The sequence below is a fragment of the Candoia aspera genome, chromosome 8 (genome assembly GCF_035149785.1).
Source record: "Candoia aspera isolate rCanAsp1 chromosome 8, rCanAsp1.hap2, whole genome shotgun sequence".
Classification (NCBI taxonomy): domain Eukaryota; kingdom Metazoa; phylum Chordata; class Lepidosauria; order Squamata; family Boidae; genus Candoia; species Candoia aspera.
Genome location: NC_086160.1, coordinates 9470585 through 9485388, shown reverse-complemented (window position 1 = coordinate 9485388; position 14804 = coordinate 9470585). Strand labels below are relative to the sequence as shown.

General features: G+C 36.6%; 1 protein-coding gene across 1 annotated transcript in view; it reads right to left on the bottom strand.

Annotated features, from left to right (window-relative positions):
* The window catches only part of PCDH7 (protocadherin 7), a 419387-nt gene that overhangs the window by 65249 nt on the left and 339334 nt on the right, over nucleotides 1-14804 (bottom strand). The window lies entirely within an intron of this gene.

The following is a 14804-nucleotide window of genomic DNA, read 5'->3' as shown; positions in this document are numbered from 1 at the left end:
CAAAGCAAGGTGGCCTCCCAGGCACAAAATTCACCTTTCTTCCCCATTGTTTTTTGACCCACAGTGAAATTAGAAAATAACCAGGAAGCCTTGGGCCTGTCTGTATGTAAAATACATGGCCTTCTTCACTTTGTGCATTCCTACTGCAGCTGTTCTCCCCAGCCCAACCCCCAAAACACTAAATGCAGTGTAGGGCATCAAAAGGTGCCTATGCTTTTGAAAAGGGAAACACTTACAAGATTCTAGTTTCTTGGGCGGGTGGGGGTCATGTTGCATTTTGTATATCAAAATATTTGTTCATGTATATCAAAATATTTGCTAATCCCACTACACTTAAAACATTGTGCTGGGAGACACATGTCAGTTGCCCCAGTCAAAACTGGGAGGACACAGTGAATGCTCTGGAATAACCCTGAACCTACTGCACTGCTGAAGCTAAACAAACAAGATCACGAATCCATTCCTTCTTGCTGGTGATCCTCATGCTAAGGACCACTTGATCTCCTGAGATATGGGGAGTATGGAGATAGCCTCGAGGAAAGTATGTGGCAACCACTCGAAAAACTTCAGCTTGATTCTGACAGAGAGGAGGCAGTGAGGAATAAATTCAAGATTGGCCTGCCTTGATTCTCTTGTGTATAAGAGGAGGGAATAATGACATCAGCATGATTTTATTAAGATATCTTTTCTCCTAAACTGTGTGTAGAATTTAAGTCTTTCAACAAGACACAAATCTCCTAAGAACATTGCAAATGTCACGTAAGATCAGTGTACATGTATATTTTCTTCAGCAAATACTGATGCAAATGAAAATTGGGGTGTGTCTCTGTGTGTAAGATCATGACCTCTTTCCAGTTCAACCACCCTGAAATTTCCATATTTTATTTCTTATATCTTTCTCTGCTAGATCTATTCATTCAGGAACTCCATGAGATGAGTGCATGTCTGTTCAGCTATGACTCAGCGAGGTACTGTAGCTCCTCTGAGAATCTGTGATTAGGCAATAGTTATGAGTGTGTTTACATGGCTGAGGGTGGGCTTAAGCCTAAATCCCTTCATTCTTCTTCCAACAATTTAACCACCACCAATTTACACCACAGAGCCTGTTATACTATTGTATATCCTTTCAAGGTGACAGTTGGATGGCCCAGTACAGAACCAGACTTTTATTTAAAGTAACAATATAAAACCTTTGATAAAGAGGAGGACTGTCATGAGTACTGATGGCGAGCAAGAGGGGGGCCCTATCCAGGGGGGAAAACGCATGCGTAGTACTGAGGAGTTAAGCAGCCATTCAAAGAGACAGAGATCAGACCCGCCTTAACTCTTGGGGTTTATCTGTCTGGGTTTTTCCCACGCTTCTTCAGTTTGTTAGGATTTTCTGTCTAATGTAGCAGTAATAAAACACTAGAGACCTATTCATTGTCTCAATGTGGTTCCTGACTGTTAGGACAAGGACCAACATTATCTAATTCCTAGCCAATTGTGTGTGTGTGTGCGTGCGTGTGTGTGTGTGTGTGTGTGTGTGTGCGGGTGGGTGGGTATGGGTGTATATATGCCAAATTAGAAAGATAAAGCAACTTATTTTGGAGAAAGTGCAGTAGTCATTTAAAAAGAAAAGTTTGCATTATTTTAAGTAAACCCTTGATTCTGAAAGTGAAATCTATTGCCTAACTTTTATGAGGTGTGTTTCTAGTATAGCTTATGGCCTAACAACCATTATTCAGAATTTGAATAATGAAAGTGTAGTAAGTGAACATCTGAGACTTTCAGTTTCTCTCATATCTGTTTTTCACATTCATAGATTCAATCCATTCCACTTCCATATTGGACTGAGATTCACACTAACTTTTGTGTATATGACTCTACCTCTTCCTCCAAACAAACATTTTAGTTTGCAATTCAGCCTAATGTGTAGTTTTGCAAATAATGTAATCATTACATTGTTTGATTTACTGATTTATGGCAAACTGCTTAAAAAAAAATAATGCTGACTTCAAAGGGTTATTGAATTCCAATGTGTAAACCGATTTAAATTATTTAAATTGATGTAAAATCAGGTCTCCTATACAAACAGAGAAAAAAAGTAGTATACAAATACCAACTTTGTGTAAGTGTAAACATTCATGCTTTATGGCAAACCATTGGGCTGTAATAGGTATTGATGCTTTTTACTTTGCTAAACGGTATTCAATTTATCAGGGCTTTCTTTCTGTGTATTTTTGTTCTTAATGTTTTTTAATTCTTCCAAGTATCTTATCAGATTCCAAAATTACATCATACATTCCCCTGGGTATTTGGTTTATTCATATATAACCACCACGTCATATATATTTAAAAAAAAAAAATGAGATGACACCACCATTCGGTTTTTTATATACTGGTCTGGATTTAGACTGAATGCTAAAGGTTTGTTTTCAATTATTTGTATTGAAGGTATTTCTTCACTTTACTTTAGATGTTTAATGGTTTTTATTTACCACTGAGAATCCTATAATTGCAGCAGTATAAAAAAATCCATCAAACCATCAGGAAATGTCATTGTGTTCTTTTTATATCTGTTATTTGTGCTTCAAACTTTGATGGTTGTCCTGCACAGAAATTATACCTAGTTTGCAATTATGTACTCTATCTATCTATCTATCTATCTATCTATCTATCTATCTATCTATCTATCTATCTATCTAGTTTGATCCATACTCGTCTCTTTACCTCATTAGTTGAAAACTACATATTTTTACCCTCATCTGAAAAGTAACCTCTTTAGGTTGATATACATCATGCTTCACCCATGGTTGTACAAAGCTAGATCTTCACATACTGTACTTTTTAGCCATTTCACTGATCAGCCTTCAGGAACATCAATTATCTGGCTAGCCTACCTGCCTTCTGATTTCCTTAAACCCTTTCTCTGCCAAGAATCTTGGCAACTGAAGTCCATATTTGCTCAGATAGGGGAAAACTAACCTGGGTTATCTCATGAGTACACAGATCCTTCTTTACATCCACAAGGATCAGCTCTCCATTTTCAAGACACATGAACAAAATGAATGATGTAATGTGTTTGGAATATCTATGGGCTAGTACACTGGTTACCTTCCATTTTTAATAGAGGCTCTGGGACTCTGGAAGTGAATCTTCTCTGTAGCAGCAGATGCCCTCTGGAATGAGGTTCCCCTTGAGATCCAGATGGCTCCCACTCTGCTGCTGTTTAGAACAGCCTCCTCACCTAGGCCTTTGGTGAGGGAGAATAATACCCCTTGCTTCATTGTGCTTGTCATCTTCTATTGTTTATGTTTCATTGATTGTAATGTCTTTGCTTGATTGTTGTGAGCCACCCAACATCATTGGAAATCAGGCAGCATACAAGTTTAATTTATTATTATTAATATTGTTGGTCACACAGTCAGCCAGATGTTTAGACGGGATTTGGCATTTTTGTCCACCTATTGAGTCCTTCCCCAGGACCTGGGATAGGCAGTTGTTGCTGTTTGATGGTGTTAAAGATATCACCACAGGATGTAAGCTTTACCAAATAAGGCTGCCTTTTGCAATTGATTGATGGTGATTCTGTCAATGCTGTTGGTGTTTGAGTGGTGCTCCAGATGTTTTGGGATTGCACCCAAGATGCCTATTACTATTGATACTTTCTTTGCTTTCTTTTGCCACAGTTGCTCTACTTCTATTTGCAGATCTTTGTATTTTGTGATTTTCTCCAGTTCTTTCTCTTCTGTTCTGCCATCTCCAGGCATTGCAATGCCCACTATTCAGACTTTTTTGTCTTTCTTATCAACAATTGTTAAGTCTGGGGTGCTGTGTGTCCCAGAGCACTTTAGCTTCTTCATTTTCTATGATGATGATGATGATGATTTTCTGTGGTTTTTAACAATAGCAAGAGGGGCAGAAGAACAATTTTGCTATGCTGGAACATTGTGGGTATACATTTTTTTTTTTGGAGGTTCAGCATGAATACCCTATTCTTTTCAAAAGTTCTTTATTCCTTTGGGCATCACAACTTCAGATGAACTGACTCTAAAGGGCTGGAGTTTCTAGAAACATACAATGGCTACCATATAAGAAGTAGTTTACACTGAGTTTTATTAGAACACTACGGTATGTTTACATTTATATGACAGTTTGGGGAAAAGATTCGTATCATAAACTTTTAAAGGAATAAAAACATTATTTCTCGCTCTAAAAATTATGGCACCGTCTATACCGATCTAGAGTTTTTGCTTATACTGGCAAAATCCAAGAACCAACTGAAGTATAAAAATAATCCCTTTTGAGGAATAATTTTCCCACAAGAGGTTACCATCTGATATCTTGGATGTGAGGTTAATTAAAGTAATTTAACACGCATCAAGGGAACCTGCAACACAGGGAAATTAACAACTGCAACATCATCACTTCAACCTGGGCTTCTTTCTGTCTTTCCTCTTACTATAATAAAGGAGGAACAGATCCTATTACCTTCTGCTAATAAAGAATCCTCTATCTTTCAGAACCAACAGCATATTGACATATTCAAATTTTCATCATAATATCCAGCAGTATACTCCAGCATTTTAAAGTTGAAATTAAGGACATGCTGTCTGCCCTTTTAAATCTCTGGTCCACTTTACAAATACTCTGTAAACAAGCTCTTTGTTCCTGTGTTATTCCACAGTCCTGCGCACTAAATTCATTTGACCCCCAACAGCCCATCCTCTATCAGCTTCTGCAGTTCAGTGTTACAGTATGAGAATGGTCATAACTATTTTCTCCAAAAATAACATTAAAATGTTTGTTTGCTTCAGTTTATAATAAAGCTTAACGTTTCTTTATCCGCTGGCATGCTCTGTCTCTGAAACTAAAAGAACCAATTGTCTGAGCACCTGATCACTGCTTGGACACTTGGCAGAAAAACTTCCTTGAATTCAGGAACTGAAAAGGAGGATGTGAGTTCTAGAAGCTCTAGATAGTGAAGACACAGCAGGAGCAACATCTGGACAAAACTTCTCACACAACTCCAGAAAGGTGCATGGGGTCACTTATGGTCTGGAAGTGGAAGGACTAGTTCAGCTTGATTATTGGAGACTTACTATTTATGATTTCATTATTGGTGACTGCTCTTGATTCAAAATAGCAATAAAATGGAAACACAACTTCAAAATGATAGGTGTTGCAGAAAGGGCCAAATATTTGCTATGCAAACAATGCATTTGAAACCATGTTCAGAAAGGAAAAGGGAATGATTGAGCTGCTTATCATTATCTTAGTATTGCTATTGTTATAAATCTGTTTGCCATATGAACAGTTGATTCACCTTCAATATTCCTCCTAACTGCACTGGAGATAATTAATAGGCAGACTTGACAAGTGCATAAAAGGGAATCACTAAAGCTTTCTCCCCTACATCTTTTCATTATATGCTACTGCTGTTATCACTTTTTACCTGCCATAATGCAAGGGTTGACTAAACAGAAGAGGACAGTGACTCACTGTGATAAACAGAAGGCAAAATAAAAGAGGAACAACAACAACAACAACAAATAGAGAGAGATTATCAAAGAGCTAAATAGCACAGAATTATGTGATTGAAGTGGCAGCTGATCCAGCACATAGCTTCTTTATGGTTAATAAAATGTAATTACTGTATATCCACTACCTTATACTTTGACCAGTGTGTGCAAATATATATTTTTTCCCACTTTCAACCAGGTTTAGAGGAAAACAAGCAGCCAGGTTAGTGTTAAACATAATGATTGGATATAGCGATGAGAAGCATGGATACAAATGAAAAGAGAAATGAATATTTGTAGCAATCCAAAGAGTCAGGAGTGGATGCAGGTATAAAGCTATTGTCAGCTCTACAAGGTACACCAGACTAAGAAACCTCACTTATCTGACCATTACCCTGGTAGTAGCTCTTCGTCCTGTCTTCAAGGTCATTCTGTATGTCCTCTACAGCTACCCTCCCTTTCCTGGGTAATAATTAAAATCATCCATCTGGCGGCATCATCATATTGGGCATGCTCTGCTCCAAGCGTCCTCTGTTATTTTGCTTGTAACACCATCCTTTTAATCTAGCCTCCCATCTCTAGCCTCAATTGCCCTACACATGCTAACCTGGGTGCAACCTAATCCTAGAGATTTCAGGAATTCCATGCAGGGACTGTCATGTCCCCCATTGCAATGTATACATACATCACAACGGGGAACATGCCTTCCCGGGGAAGGGGAGGAAGGAGGAAGGAATCAGTGATAATCGCATAAGCACTGAAAGTCAAATGCAAATAAAGGACAAAGGAGACATACCTTTGCCCTGACCTGAAAAGCCATCATCCTATCTCCCTGACATCTCTGCATTACCATGGGGGACACACCTGCTCCAGACACAGGAAGAGGACAGAGGCAATCAGCGCTAATCCCCCTGATCACCCATCGAGACTCTGGAATCGCCCCCTGATCGCCCATCGAGACTCCGGATCAGGACTCTGGGACAATAGGGGGTGGGGAAGGATCAGGTCCGCACCACAGGTATTTACCGGCTACCTCGCATGCCATGTGCTCATTCCCGTCTTTTTCCATTTATGCATTCTATTCCTAATAAACCAGAAATCCTTAGCCCTGACTAAGTGAGTCTGTGTCTCTTTGGGAATAAGGCAACCATCACAGGGACTGGACATCTGGGGAATCTTCCCTCGGAAGATGTGATTGCCAGATATCAGGGCTGCAAGAACTGCTGAACCTGCAGCAAGGTAGATAGACAGTAGTTAGAGTGGTGATGGGTGCACCATTAGAAGACCTGAAGGACCAGGTTTGGACAGATCATCATGGAGATGATCTACCTGTGTAGTCATTAAGAGTCAACAAGAACTTGATGGCACATAATCAATCAAGAACCGATGAAAATCACAACCCTTTTTACATTACCACTGCTCATGATCTTTCTTTGCAACCAGCATCTGCTCTGAACTGAAAGGATCTTTCCTGCATTTCTGCTCTGTAAGAGTCAACCCTTTTAGCTTGTTCATGCTGTAAAACCATAAACTTATTTTGCATTGTAAGAAAACCCTTACATATGATAATGATATATTAAATTTATATGCCACCCAACTCCCAGTGACTCTGGGTGAGTCTAAGCTGCCAGGTAAATAGGATTGAAATGTATCTATTTTCAAATCACAGTAATACGGTATATTGTCATCTCATGAGAACAGATCAGGGCCTGTCTCAGTCTGTCCCTGATGTGGGATAGGATGGAAAGGTATGAAACGTAATGATATTACAGCCCAGATATGCTCATGTAAATGTCAAAGCTGAGTGATAGTTCATGACTCATCTTTTCAGGGCCAGAGAAAGCCTAGATTGTTAAATGTGGCTTAGATGTCATAGTTCATAAAGTTTGCACATAGACCAGGCACAACATCTCTGACTGAACAGAGTCAAGGCAAGAATCGTAAGAAGGAAAGTGTCTTAAAATCTGGAACATGATTGCCATTCCAATGGACTAGTACTGGGTTTGACCAAGTTTGAAGCGACCTGGAAAAATGATCTGGAAAAATAAGAAGCAAAAAAAGGACCATGTCACCAAAGCAGCAGATCATGTATTCCCGGGAAACTTAGGAATTACATACATCATTCCTGCACAAAGCCTTATTTTTAATTCCTTATTTTTATAACAACCAAAGGATGACTTCTTGCCCTTGAATCTATTATAGTCAATCCTGACACTGAGCTACAAGGAATTTTGAAAGTTTTCCTTCCTATTTATCAGGAGACTAGCATGAATGTAGTACAAATGAGCACCGATGTTCTTTTTTTAAAGAATGAAACACTGATCCTACAGTATTTTGCAGAAAATAAATAAATAACCATATTTACTACTTGTCTGATATTTGGATGTCATTATTCTTGGATTGGTTACTTGTTACGCACCTTGTTGAAAGATGTGCTATAAATAGCAACAGCAACAGTGTGAATTCATAGCAGGGAGAAAGAAAACAGTGCAATACGGGTAGCATTCTCAGATATGCCATTTTCCAAAACGGATGTGCCCAAATCTCAAAGCGGAGATAACTATTCTGAGCACTAAAATAATTTTGCAGCCTTCTCTTTCTTGACCCTACACCCACAGGCTCAAAACATCTTTTAATTATAAAGAAAGCAGAATTGTAAGATGTCCAACCCACCATTAGTAAACAACATTGGGGTTCTTACAATGCATTCACATCTAACCTGCAGCTAACCTCAGTATGCAGAACAGATCTGTTCGCATAAACTGTTTAAGAGAACTAATGTCTGTGATTTATGAAAGAGAGATTATGGTTGCCAGTGAAAATGACTTACGATATCAAGTGGGTTTACATAAGCAGGTTTTATTTATGTGAAATATGATCAAAAGAATGAACTGCAAAATCCTGCTTAGTACATTTTAAACTCACAGGAATGATCCTGTTTGCAGAAAAGAAAAGAAATTAATGTTTTGGGTTTTTTTGAACAGGGAAAGATTAATGCAATAAATGTCCTTTGGAACAATGTTCAGTGCAACAATGCCAACAAGGATGTTAGCCTTCTTTCATTAGTGTAATGTTACAAAACAAAAATAAAATGCTTGGAACCAAGGTAGTCTAATGAATGGAAGAAAAAAATCGGTTCATTCCGACCTCGAAGAAGCTACAGTGTGTGACAACGGAAATAAATTTGATCCCTGGAAACCTATATGTTCTTTACATAATCTGGCTGATTGGCCATTATTTACGAAGCATACATTGACGGATGTGTTTACACAAACTTGTGATTCCCTGGGCAGTTTTCTCTGCCTCTACCAGATAATTATGGAGTGGCGTTGTTGAGGATATGTTCCGATGACAATCTCATGGTTAGTAACCAGAATGTGCAGTCTCTTTATAGCACTGTAATTCCTGGCACTTCTGTAAGGGATAAAGAAAGCTGGGAAGTAGAGAGCACGGAAGGAGGAGGGGGGTAAGAAACAGCTGAAAATCAGAACTGTTCTAGGAATGAAAAGCTAACCCGACTCATCCTGTTACTGACTGCAATTTTTGAGTGATACAATTCATCACAAATGTGAAATTATTTAAATATTTTACTTCCATTTGTCAGCTAACTATTAGCAGGTTGGCAAAGGGAAGGGAGATGAAGTTTTAACGATGCCCATGCCACAATTAAACATGAGTAAATGCCTCATAAGTGGGTAAGTGTTCTAGCTTTGAAAAGACCGGTTGCACGTCCTCATTAATACAACTGCAATCTCAGATCCTCAACAAGAACATTTATCAGCCAGAAAGAAATGAGGAAACTTCCACATATTGGTCGCCTTTGGATACAAAGGGCGTTTAAACCATACTTTAGTATCTGAAAAGAGTTTGAGTAAGGCCTTAACATGTCTTCTTTTCCATGATGAGGAGACTGAACATCTTTGCTTCTATTCTTTTTTCCCTAACCAAAAGAATGGTTAGAGCAAAGGTCCTAGCTATAGAATTCCAGAATAAGGTCAGCTATATTCCAGCCCACATTAAGCTTAAAAACTTATTCTGGATGGGAACCAGGCAGATTCTTAATTATTTTAGCCTCCCCTGCCCAGCAAAGAGACTTTCTCAGAGCCAGGTTTTACCCTCCACAGTTCTTAATGGGAGATTTACCAAAGTTTCCATGTGAATGAGAACCTGTCCATGTAGCACAAACCCTATTGACACCATCGCTCTGCCCCTATTTGCAGTGTAGTTGAGTACTAACTTCTTATAAGTCAATAGAAGAGAACATCTGTAGCTCGGGGTTGAACTGCGGAGTCCTTGGTACCCCCTGAGCTTGGTTGTTTGCTTGTAGATGTTTCATCACCCGACTAGGTAACATCATCAGTGCTAGTGAGGGTGGGGTTTGCTCCCTGTTTATATACAGTCACTTGCCCTGCCAGCATTGGTAGGGGTGTGGTTTTCTCCTTGGTAGTTCCTTGATTAGGGTATTGTTTTCTGCTTGATTCCTTGATTAGATCAACAGACTAAATGCAAGCTGAGTTTGCTTTAACATGTTTTATCAAAAATGTCAGGAATATGCAGCAATAGAAAAATTAACAGCATATATTCACAACAGAAGTTTAACCCCTTCCCTTCCCTTCCCTTCCCTTCCCTTCTCCCTCCCTCCCTCCCTCCCTTCCTTCTTTCCTTCCTTCCTTCCCAGGACTCATATGGCCACCTATTTCATATGATGACTCTAGCCAGCTCACAATTCATAAACACATTGCTAAAAACAAAAGTACTCTACCACCCACCCACCCCCCTTTAATATAGTTTAAGCAATAATGGCTTTCTGAAATAGTACATATTAAACAGCAAAACAAATTTAAATATTTAGAGTATGGTTTTTAACAGGGAAAAGAACATGACCATTTAACTGAAATCAGAAATAAATGACAATTTTAATTTTTTACAAATATTGTATTTGTGAAGTACAACAAAGAGGAAGTTAGAAACAAAACATTTACCTGTAATGTTTTTAGTAGTTTTTTATTCTTTCTTCTTTTTGGGGGGAGCGGGGGGTTATGTTTAAATAGTAAATATTAGAGACTTTGGCACTCAGCTCAGAGATTCAAAAAGATCTCTAAAGTCCTTTTTCTTATTGTAAAAAAAAAAGACCCTTAATGTATTCTGTTTTTTTATGATTAGTTTTCCATCAATGGTATACGGTAATGATATGTGATATATGGTAAACTTGAGCAGTATTTACTTTTAGGTAAAACTGACTTTCCACAAATGGATTCCTTACAACAAAAAAATATTAGTTGATCTCTGGACCTGAGATGAGATTTAAAAAGTGATTTTAACAATGAATAATGTTGATACACCAGGACTTGATGGATTTCTTTGGAATGCATAAAACATTTGCCAATATACTTGTCCCTTAACTTCAGGAATTATGTAATGAGTTTTTTGAAATTATTTTTTTTATTTAATTAAGCATATATCACAATCATATGAAAACCCTGTAAACATGTTCATGTGCTAACTATCATTGTATCCCACTGATTAATGTGGATATTAAAATCTTAACAGTGGTTTTAGCCAATTGACTTATGCAAGTGGTGTCTTCCATGATCGAGAATAATCAAGTTGGGTTTATTTAAATAAGACATGGGTCATTTGGCTGATAGTGGATTTGATTGGTTTGAACAAAAAGAGAGAAAGCCAAGCCCCACATCTATCACTTGATGGGGGGTTGGCTTTTGATAATCCTCTAGTCAATATATGTACCTTACCTTTCAATTTTCCAAAAGATTTATAAAATGGATCTAGACTTTTTATATGGTTTCTTTTTAACTACTTTTTCACTCTACAAAAAGTACTATACAAGGATGTTCATTTTCTCCTTTGATTTGGGAATATATGTTTAGAACCCTTAGCCTATGCTTTAGATAACATCATAGTATCAGTATTTGTTTCTCTGAATTCATTAGCAGGTAGTATATGCTGATGATATTTTTTATTGTTTATTTCTGATTCTATTCTTAATGCACTTGATTGATGTGGTCGGTCAAATTATGAGATACTCTCTTAATTGGTCTAAGTCAGAATTGATGCCAATAAGCAAAATAAAATGTTTATTAATACATTAAATAATAGTTATTATTTAAACTTTATATAGTTCATAATAACTTATAAAGTTCATATTGTACTGGATTTATTAATTATTTAGGTATTCTTATTCCATGTGATGTTTCTCAAATTAAATTAGATATGAATATGATTATTATTCTATTTCATTTTGGTTTGATTTTTTGGATATTGACACTAACCAGATGAATATGTTAATAAAGTTATACAGTAAAAGTGATAAAATATATTGAAAATTCTTTGAATATTAATAGAGGGGAGTCTTTAAATCTCATCCATTGGGGTAGGATAAACTTTACATCCCAAAATTAATGCAAACCTCAGGATACATTATATTTTGCATGGAAATGCATGTGTCTGTCTTCTATCTATCTATCTGGAGAACCATTTTTTTGAAAACTCGCTACATTGTTCTGTAAATTGCTATGGGATTATTCAATACCAATTATTCAATACCAATTATATCTTTGAAAAAAATACAGTTTTCAGTTAAAGATTATGCATATCTCCTGACTTGCACCAAATTTGGTATAACTTCATGAAGTATAAATTCCCCTTCCTGAATCCTTTTGGAATATTAGCACACTTTAGTTAATTGGACTGTTTGTAGTTTAAGACACAATAAATTAGACATACGATAATTCTCATCACTATTATGTCAGCCCAAATACTGATACATGGTATGTGGGAAAATTGCATTTTCACATCCTTTTCTTCACACTAAATAGACATCATGGCATTATCCAGCATTAAAATTGATTTAAAACAAATACACAAACAAAAACTGTTATATGAAAGATTTGGATAGATGCTGAGATATTTAACTGAGTAATAATGAGGGTTTTTGTTTTTGTTTTTGTTTTTATTTTTGTTTTTTCATTTCCTATGTTAAAGGACAAATTTAATTTGTCTTTTGCCACCCCCTGGCAATATTTACAACTACAGCATCTGTGAATATCTTGATTTCACCTTTCCAGCTTCAAAGACATCTAAATTATTATATGAAATTACCAAAGATTAGAGACTATAAATTCCACAATTATTCTTTATATGTATATACTTGTTGATAAATCAATTCAATATGTACATTTTAAACACTGAATGGAACGATGAATTGGAAATTCCCATTTTGTCTAAACCTAAAGACTGTATCAAAAATTTCAATAGATTTTTGACTGTGGCTGATTAAAAATAATGGAAAGAAGTATTTATGACTTATTGGACTCCATTGTGTTCATATAGAAAATTAATGAGTAAATAATTGTGTTATTGGAGATGCAATGAGTATAATGCTTCCTTCAAACATTTCTTTGTGAAATTCTATAATATTATATTTTAGCTTTGGGTTTTCATATTTTGGGATGCCCATATTCTTTTCAGTTACATCCTATTGCATGGAAAATGACAGATGGGCAATGGAAACTGATTCTTGGTACTTTTCAACACTGGAAAGATAAATTAATTGCCCCAATTTCTCTGTGGATTGAAGACATGATGTTACTTGAGGCTTACATATGAGTTGTTTACAGAATTAGATTATACAAGGACAAGTACAACAAACTATGGTCATGCTTTATTGAAAGTTTTGCATAAAACTCTATTTACATAAGTAGACACATAAAATACCCTTATGTATTTGTTCCTTTTTCTTTCCTGTCTTATTCCTGTTTGTTCTGTTTAAACTAAATAAATGCAGGGAAGGGACAATTAAATTGCTAATAATCTCCAACACCACCCCAACACAGTTAAATTGAATAATTAGATTAGTTAAGTGCTACCAGATCTGAGCTGCAAAAATCCAAATGATCAGTATATGGCAGCAAAGGGTTAGAATTGTTGGTGGTCATCTGAGTTTCTCCAGTGTAGATTTGGTAGCCCAAGTTCATCAGTCAACAGCCTGGTCAAGGACATATCTATTAAAAATGTTTATTTGAATTACCTTTGTCTAGGTTGACCCTGATTTATCAAACTGCCTCTGGAACCCTTTCAGGCTAAGAAAGGCATGGAAACTGTCATGATTTGACAGAAGCAGCCTTCTGTTGCAAAGATGAACGTCAGCACCATTACTTCAGAGATGCTCTGCTTTAAGTACCCATCACATTCTATTAAATAATATCTAATTGTCTTGGAATTCTGTGGCATGACATTTTACTTCGCGGGAACCTTCTGCATGTCCTTTGGAATGGTCTCCAGAACATGGCCTACATTTTTGTATTCACTTTATTTTACTTTTTACAAATAACCATATGATTCTAATCCAAGGATGAGCAAATCAGCAAATCTGTTCATTCGGTTTTAATCAACTTCTCAGCCTTACAACATTAGATTATTTCAATCTTATTTCTAAATAAGCTTGTGATTTTTTTTTTTTAAATGCCACATGAAAATTATTGTAATTTAAGTGCACATGTCTCCTCTAACTCCTCCTGCCAACTGGCCCTTAAAGAACTAAACATAAAGGTTAAAAAAAGAATACCCTTATGTTTGTTTGTTTAATTAATTATCCTGCCTTTATTATTTTTATAAATAACTCACGGCGGCGAACATAGGCTCAGCTCATGATGACTTTATCCAGTTTTCTTGACAGCATTAGAGAAGCTATTTGTCACTGCTTCTTTCACTATGCTTACTTTTTTTCCAAATTATTCAGTCTAGCCAGCACCTCTGGAATTTTAAGGTGGTCCCCACATCCAAATATGAAAACAGAACACCCCTACTTAGTTTCCAAGAACAGTGATGGACCAGTAAGGGTGCAATTCAGATCATCAAAAAGACTCATCCCATGTGATAAATTCATGAAAGTTCCAAAGCAATAGGTAGCATGTCATTAAAATAAAGAATATGTAAAATTAAACAAAGATGCCTTGTGTTCATCTAGTAAGGATTCTGCCTATGATTTCCTGCACAGTCCTGTGCTCTGCACCATAACTACTCGAAGGTTGAATGTTTGTGTTGTCTCTCTATTAAAGCATTCAGTCACTTTGTGAAAAGGGTCACCTGCCCTCAAAGGACATTTGTTTCATCTCTAGATGAATCACTGACTGGGCTTCTGCTTCCATTTATGATGGTTTCCAAAACAACAGCAAGAAATGATAAAGAGTTCCTTTATTTTCTTGAAAAAATATTTTTCTTTCCTTTGAAGAAATTAACACACAGATTAATTTAAAGAATAATTAAATTTTCAACAAACTA